Consider the following 7,067-nt stretch of genomic DNA (forward strand, 5'->3'; position numbering starts at 1 on the left):
TTGGTTGGTTTTTTACTTTTAGAACAAAACATGTAGCTTGCTGGTACTTTATATCCCGCATTTTAATCAGGCCCTTTCCTCAACTCACTTGTAAGGCAAGCGAGGCTCATCTGGGTCACTGCCGCCTGGCAGTGAGCACCTCTTTGTCCGAGAGAAATGACGCTTCCCTGCACATGCTTCTCCAATGCCATCCCCTGCCCGTGCGCTGTGGCTGCTGCCACACAGGGCCGACCAAACACCCACATGGCCCGTTTCCGAAGTCTTCTTAAATGTTGCATGGGCACAGTTTTCTGATCCCTTTTGTTTTGTTTTCTAATTTTTTTTCTTTTATTCAAATAAAATTATATTTTACTGCCTTTACTAGGTGTAAAAGTTAATAATGGGGATTTTTTTCAATAGATGGAATGACACATATGTTGGTATATATGCAATTTGATATGTATGCTATTTTGTTGTATTGACAGCAAGCTTCAAAACTTCATATGTCAAATTTGCTGAGGGTGTTAACATCATAGATATTTTCACACTTAAAAATGCCAAATTTTGTGCCCCAAAAAAAAGCATTTGCGGGAAGTTTTTGTTTTGTTTTGTTTTGTTTTTTCATTGCCACTGTTGGTTTTTATTGTGTTTAACTTTTACTAGATCTACAATAGTTTTATTTTTTCCTCTGTATCTGGACTAGCAGACTAAGTGGTTGGAGAACCACACTGACACTTATTTTACTTATTTTTATTTTTTTCCTCCTTAGTTTTATTTTTTTAATTTAATTTTACTGTTTAAGGTATTACAAATAGTAGTACATATGTCTCTTTTTTTTCCCCACTGACCTCCATCCGGCCTCCTGGAACTTGTCCTCATCGCCTCGCCCCCAGTGTCTTGCACTGTTGGTTGTGCTTATATGCATACACACAAATCCTTCAGTTGATCTCTTACCCCCGCAACCCTCCCCTACCTTCCCACTGTAGTTTGACAGTCTGTTCAATGCCTCTTTGCCTCTATTTTTGTTCAACAGTTTGTAATGTTCTTTATTATCCATAAATGAGTGAGATCATGTGATATTTATCTTTCACTGACTGGCTTATTTCACTTAGCATAATGCTCTCCAGTTCCATCCATGCTGTTGCAAATGATAAGAATTCCTTTTTTTATAGCAGCATAGTATTCCATTGTATAGATGTACCACAGTTTTCAAATCCATTCATCTGCTGATGGGCATTTAGGCTGTTTCCGAATCTTAGCTATTGTAAATTGCACTGCTATGAACATAGGGGTGTACATATCCTTTCTGATTGGTGTTTCTGTTTTCTTGGGATATATTCCTAGAAGTGGTATTACTGGGTCGAATGGCAGTTCCATTTTTAATTTTTTGAGGAAACGCCATACTGTTTTCCACAGTGGCTGCACCAGTCTGCATTCCCACCAGCAGTGAAGGAGGGTTCCTTTTTCTCCACATCCTCTCCAGCACATGTCATTTGTTGATTTGTTGTTGATAGCTGTCCTGACAGTTGTGAAATGGTACCTCATTGTCGTTTTGATTTGCATCTCTCAAATGATTAGTGATAATCTCGAATGATTAGTGACTTTGAGCATGTTTTTATATGTCTCTTGGCTCTCTGAATGTCCTCTTTTAGGTCTTTGCCCATTTTTTGATTGGATTGTTTATCTTCCTTTTGTTAAGTTGTACGTGATCTCTGTAAATGTTGGAGATTAAACCCTTATCAGAGATAACACTGGCAAATATGTTTTCCCATGTAGTGGGCTTTCTTATTTTGTTGATGGTTTCTTTTGATGTGCAGAAGCTTTTTATTTTGATGTAGTCCCATTTGTTTATTTTCTCTTTAGTTTCCATTGCTCTAGGCTGTATCGGTAAAGATATTGCTACGACAAATGTCTGCTATTTTGTTACCTATGGCTTCTTCTAAAATTTTTATGGTTTCCCTCTTATGTTTAAGTCCTTCATCCATTTTGAGTTTGTTTTTGTGTATGGTGTAAGTTGGTGGCCTAGTTTCATTTTTTTGCAAGTGTCTGTCCAGTTTTCCCAACACCATTTATTGAAGAGACTGTCTTGTCTCCATTGTGTGCTCTTGCCTCCTCTGTCAAATATTAACTGAACATAATAGCTTGTGTCAATCTCTGGGTTCTCTGTTCTGTCTATATGTCTGTTCTTATGCCAGTACCAGGAAGTTTTGAGAACAGTGGCTTTGTAGTATAGCTTGATATCTGGTATTGTGATCCCTCCAACATTGTTCTTCTTTCTCAAGATTGCTGCAGCTATTTGGGGTCATTTTTTATTCCAGATGAATTTTTGGAGAATTTGCTCTAGGTCGTCGAAGTATGCCGTTGGTATCTTAATGGGGATTGCATTGAATTTATAGATTGCTTTGGATAGTATGGACATTTTAATGATGTTGATTCTACCAATCCATGAACATGGTATATTCCTCCATTTGTTCATGTCTTCCTCTATCTCTTTTTTTTAGCATCCTGAAATTTTCTTTGTCTCCTTGGTTAAGTTTATTCCTAAGTATCTTAAATTTTTTTGTTGCAATGGTAAATTGCTTTTTTATTTCTCTTTCTGTGAATTCATTATTGGTGTACAGAGAAGCCATAGACTTCTGGGTTAATTTTGTATCCTGCTACATTGCAGAATTCATTCATTAAGTCTAGTAATTTTTTAATGGAGTCTTTGGGGTTTTCTATGTACAATATCATGTATCTGCGAATAAGGACAGTTTTACTTCTTTTCCAATTTGGATGCCCTTTATTTCCCTTCTTGTCTGATCGCAATGGCTAGTACTCCCAGTACTATGTCAAAGAGGAGTGGGTAGAGTGGGCATCCCTGTCTTGTTCCTGTTCTTAGGGGAAATGGTTTTAGTTTTTGCCCATTGAGTATTATGTTGGCTGTGGGTTTGTCATATATGGCTTTTATTATGCTGAGGTATGATCCTTCTATTCTCACTTGCTGAGAGTTTTTATCAAGAAAGGGTGTTGGATTTTGTCAAATGCTTTTTCTGCATCAATGGATATGATTATATGGTTTTTATCTCTCAGTTTATGTGGTGTATCACATTTATTGATTTGTGGATGTACCATCCTTACATCCCCAGGATAAATCCCACTTGTCATAATGTATGATTTTTCTAATGTATTGCTGGATTTGATTTGCTAGAATTTTTGTTGAGGATTTTGGCGTCTATGTTCATCAGGGATATTGGCCTGCAATTCTCTTTCTTTGTATTGTTTTTATTTGGTTTTGGGATTAGGGTAATGCTGGCTTCGGAGAAAGAGCTTGGAAGTGCTCCTTCCTCTTGAATTTTTTTGAATAGTCTGAGGAAGATAGGCTTTATTTATTTTTTGAATATTTGATAAAACTCCCCTGTGAAGCCGTCTGGTCCCAGGCTTCTGTTTGTTGGAAGTTTGTTGATTACTGTTTCAATTTCCTCCATAGTTATTGGCCTATTCAGATTTTATTCCTCCTGGTTGTTTTGGAAGATCGTATTTTTTTAGGAATATTTCCATTTCTTCTAGGTTGACCAGTTTGTTGGAGTAGTTTCTCATAGTATTTTTTTTACGATTCTTCATATTTCTGTGGGGTCTGTTGTTATTTCACCTCTTCATTTCTGATTTTGTTTATTTGGGTCCTCTCTCTTTGCTTCTTGGTGAGCCTGGCTAGAGGTTCATCAATCTTGTTTATCCTTTCAAAGAACCAGCTCTTGGTTTCATTGATCTTTGTATTGTTTTTTTTTCCTCTTTGTCATTTATTTCTGCTCTGATCTTTATCATTTTCTTCCTTCTGATCACTCTGGGATTTTCTTGTTGCTCTCTTTCTAATTCTTCAAGTTGCAGAGTTAGATGGTTTATTACCAGTTTTTCTTGTTTTCTGAGGTAGGCCTGTAATGCTATGAACTTCCCTCTCAGGACTTTCACTGTGTCCCAAAAATTTGGGATTGTTGTGTTTTCATTGTCATTTGTTTCCAGGATGTGTTTTATTTCTTCTTTGATCTCTTTGGTAACCCAATCATTGTTTAATAGTGTGTTATTCAGCCTCCAAGTGTTTGATTTTTTGTGATTGTTTTTACTGTAGTTGATTTCTAATTTTATGCCATTGTGACCTGAGAAGATGCTTGGTATGATTTCAATCCTCTTGAATTTGGAGAGGCTTTGCCTGTGACCCAGTATATGGTCTATATTTGAAAATGTTTCATGTGTGCTTGAGAAGAATGCATATTCTGTAGTTTTGCGGGGGAATGTTCTAAAGATGTCAATTAAGTCCATCTAGTGATTCATTTAAGATTGATGTTTCTTTGCTAATTTTTTGTCTAGAGGATTTATCCATTGATGCTAATGGGGTATTAAAGTCTCCTACTATGATTGTGTTGCTGTCAATCTCTCCCCTGATATCTTCATAAGTATTTTTATATATTTGGGTGCTCCTGCATTGAGAGCATAAATGTTTACCAGAGTTACATCCTCTTGTTGTATCGATCCCTTTAGAATTATGAAGTGGCCTTTCTTGTCTCTTGTTATGGTCTTCACTTTGAGGTCTATTTTGTCAGATATAAGTATTGCTATCCCAGCTTTTTTATTTTATTTTTTCATTTCCATTTGCCTGATAGATATTTTTCCATCCCTTCACTTTCAGCCTGTGTAAGTCCCTTGTTCTGAGGTGGGTCTCCTATGTTTTCTTATCCATTCACTCACTTGATGTCTTTTGATTGGAGCATTTAATCCATTTATGCTTAATGTTATTATTGATAGGTACTTGTTTGTATCCATTTCTGTAATTTATGCCTGTGTTCCTTCCTCCCTTTCTATTTCTTCTATTTACAGCAGTCCCTTTAGCATTTCTTGCATTGCTGCCTTGGTAGTGATAACCTCCCTTAGCCTTTTTTGGTGTGCAAAGCTTCTGATTTCCCCTTCAATTTTGTTTGATAGTCTTGCTGGATAGAGTATTCTTGGATTCAGTCCTTTGCTTTGCATCACTTTATTTACCTCCTTCCATTCCCTTCTAGCTTGATGTGTTTCTGTTGAGAAATAATTTGATAATTTGATGGGGGATCCTTTGTAGGTAACTCTCTGTCTCTCTTTTGCAGCTTTTAAGATTCTCTTTGTCGTTAACATTTGCCATCATAATTATGACATGTCTTGGTGTGGGTTTCTATGGTGCTGCCTCAAGCCTGCAGGGAGGGGGATGGGCTCTGTGACTCACAGAAATCCGTGGCCAGGATGTCTGGATTCTTGGTGTCTCTGGGTCTGCAGCTGTGGTCACAGGACTCGGTCTCCAGTGGCTGTAGGGTTCTGCTTTGTGTCTGAGACCAGACTGAGTGGTGCTGAGGCCAGGATCCTGGTCTCAAGCAGCTGTTTTTCAAGATGGCATGGTCTCTGTGCCCGCACTGCCCTCCCCCTCCCCCCCCCACATTTGCGGGAAGTTTTAATTCAGTATTTTGAAAAAAAAGTTATTGTATACTTCAGGAAGCTTATGGCGAACATGTTCCATCTTAAGATATTTGTGAGCGCTGGTTTAAACGCTTTAAAAGTGATGATTTCGATGTGAAAGACAAAAGAACATCCAGGTCAATAGAAAAAGTTTGAAGACCAACAATTATAAGCATTATTGGATGAAGATGCGTGTCAAACTCAAAAACAACTTGCAGAAAGATTAAACGTTGCTCAGCAATTTCCGATCATTTACAAGCAATGGGAAAGATTTTAAAGGAAGGAAAATGGGTGCCACATCAACTGAATGGAAAACCAAATGTCATCAGTAAAATGTTGCTTCAATGGCATGAAAGTCTTTTTTGCATTGAATTGTGACTGGCAATGAAAAGTAAATTTATTTTGAGAATCCTAAATGCACAAAATCTTGTGTTGATCCAGGTCAACCATCAACATCGACTGCAAGGCCAAATCACTTTGGAAAGAAGACATTGCTCTGCCCTTGGTGGGATCAGGAAGGTGTGGTGTATTATAAGCTTCTGAAACCAGGTGATCGCTACTGACAAAAAATAATCAATTTGAACCATGCTTTGATAGTGAAATGACCAGAATGTGCCAGAAGACACGGCAAAGTAATTTTGCTTCATAACTCACCAGCATATACTTCAAAACCAGTTAAAGACACATTAAAAGATCTTGCCTGGGAAGTATGAACCCACCCGCCGTATTCACCAGACCTTGCTCCTTCAAATTACCACTTATTCCGATCGATGGCACATGCACTTTCTAAGCAGCACTTCAAAACGTAAGAAGAAGTGGAAAATTGGGTCTCTGAATGGTTTGCCTCAAAACAAGGAAAGTTCTATGGGGACAGTATCCACAAATTACCTGAAAATGGGGGAAATGTGTAGCTAGCGATGGACATGACTTTGAATAAGGCACGTTTGATGTTTCTCTTGAAATTCTCATGTTTTCTTTGATGACAAAATCTGCCATTATTGACCAGTACACCTCGTAAGTGTAGTCAGTAAGTTGTGGGTTAGTTCTCCTACCTGCATGGTCAGAGACTGAGTTTTCTGTGCAGAGTTAACATATGGACTGTGAACAGGTCACCAGCTTTTCCATAGAGAGAGCCTGTTACTGGAATGGCTGAGCCCAGCCAGGGCCTTCAGTATGTCCCGCACAGGGGCTATGGCCATTACCCTCCTGGGCGACGTCTCCAGAAGCCCACACTGGACGGAAGCCGAGCTCACCTGTGGTGATTTTTCTGACTTTCACTCCTCTAACAAAATAACTAGAAATATCCCAACGTTTCCTCTTTTTTATTGAGTTGGGTCCTGTTGCATCATGATTGCAAGTGGTCACTACATTCGTAATATGCATGAGGCTCTCTGACCCCACTCACAGCGGCTCAGCTTGCCAAGCAGATTTTATGCATTTACACTGACAAGGGTTTTTCCTGGTTCTTGTGAAATGTCGTACAAAAGTTTAAATCTTAATCACATGGGGATATGCAATTAATGACTTCTGGAGAAAATAATACAAAACATGAAACCAGGACAGTCCCAGAAATTCCAATTTTTTAGTTTATCAAAACCACTCTCATTTGTACTAAAATGGGGTCATGATGG

Source organism: Myotis nattereri (genome assembly GCF_964212035.1).
Source record: "Myotis nattereri genome assembly, chromosome: 10".
NCBI lineage: Eukaryota > Metazoa > Chordata > Mammalia > Chiroptera > Vespertilionidae > Myotis > Myotis nattereri.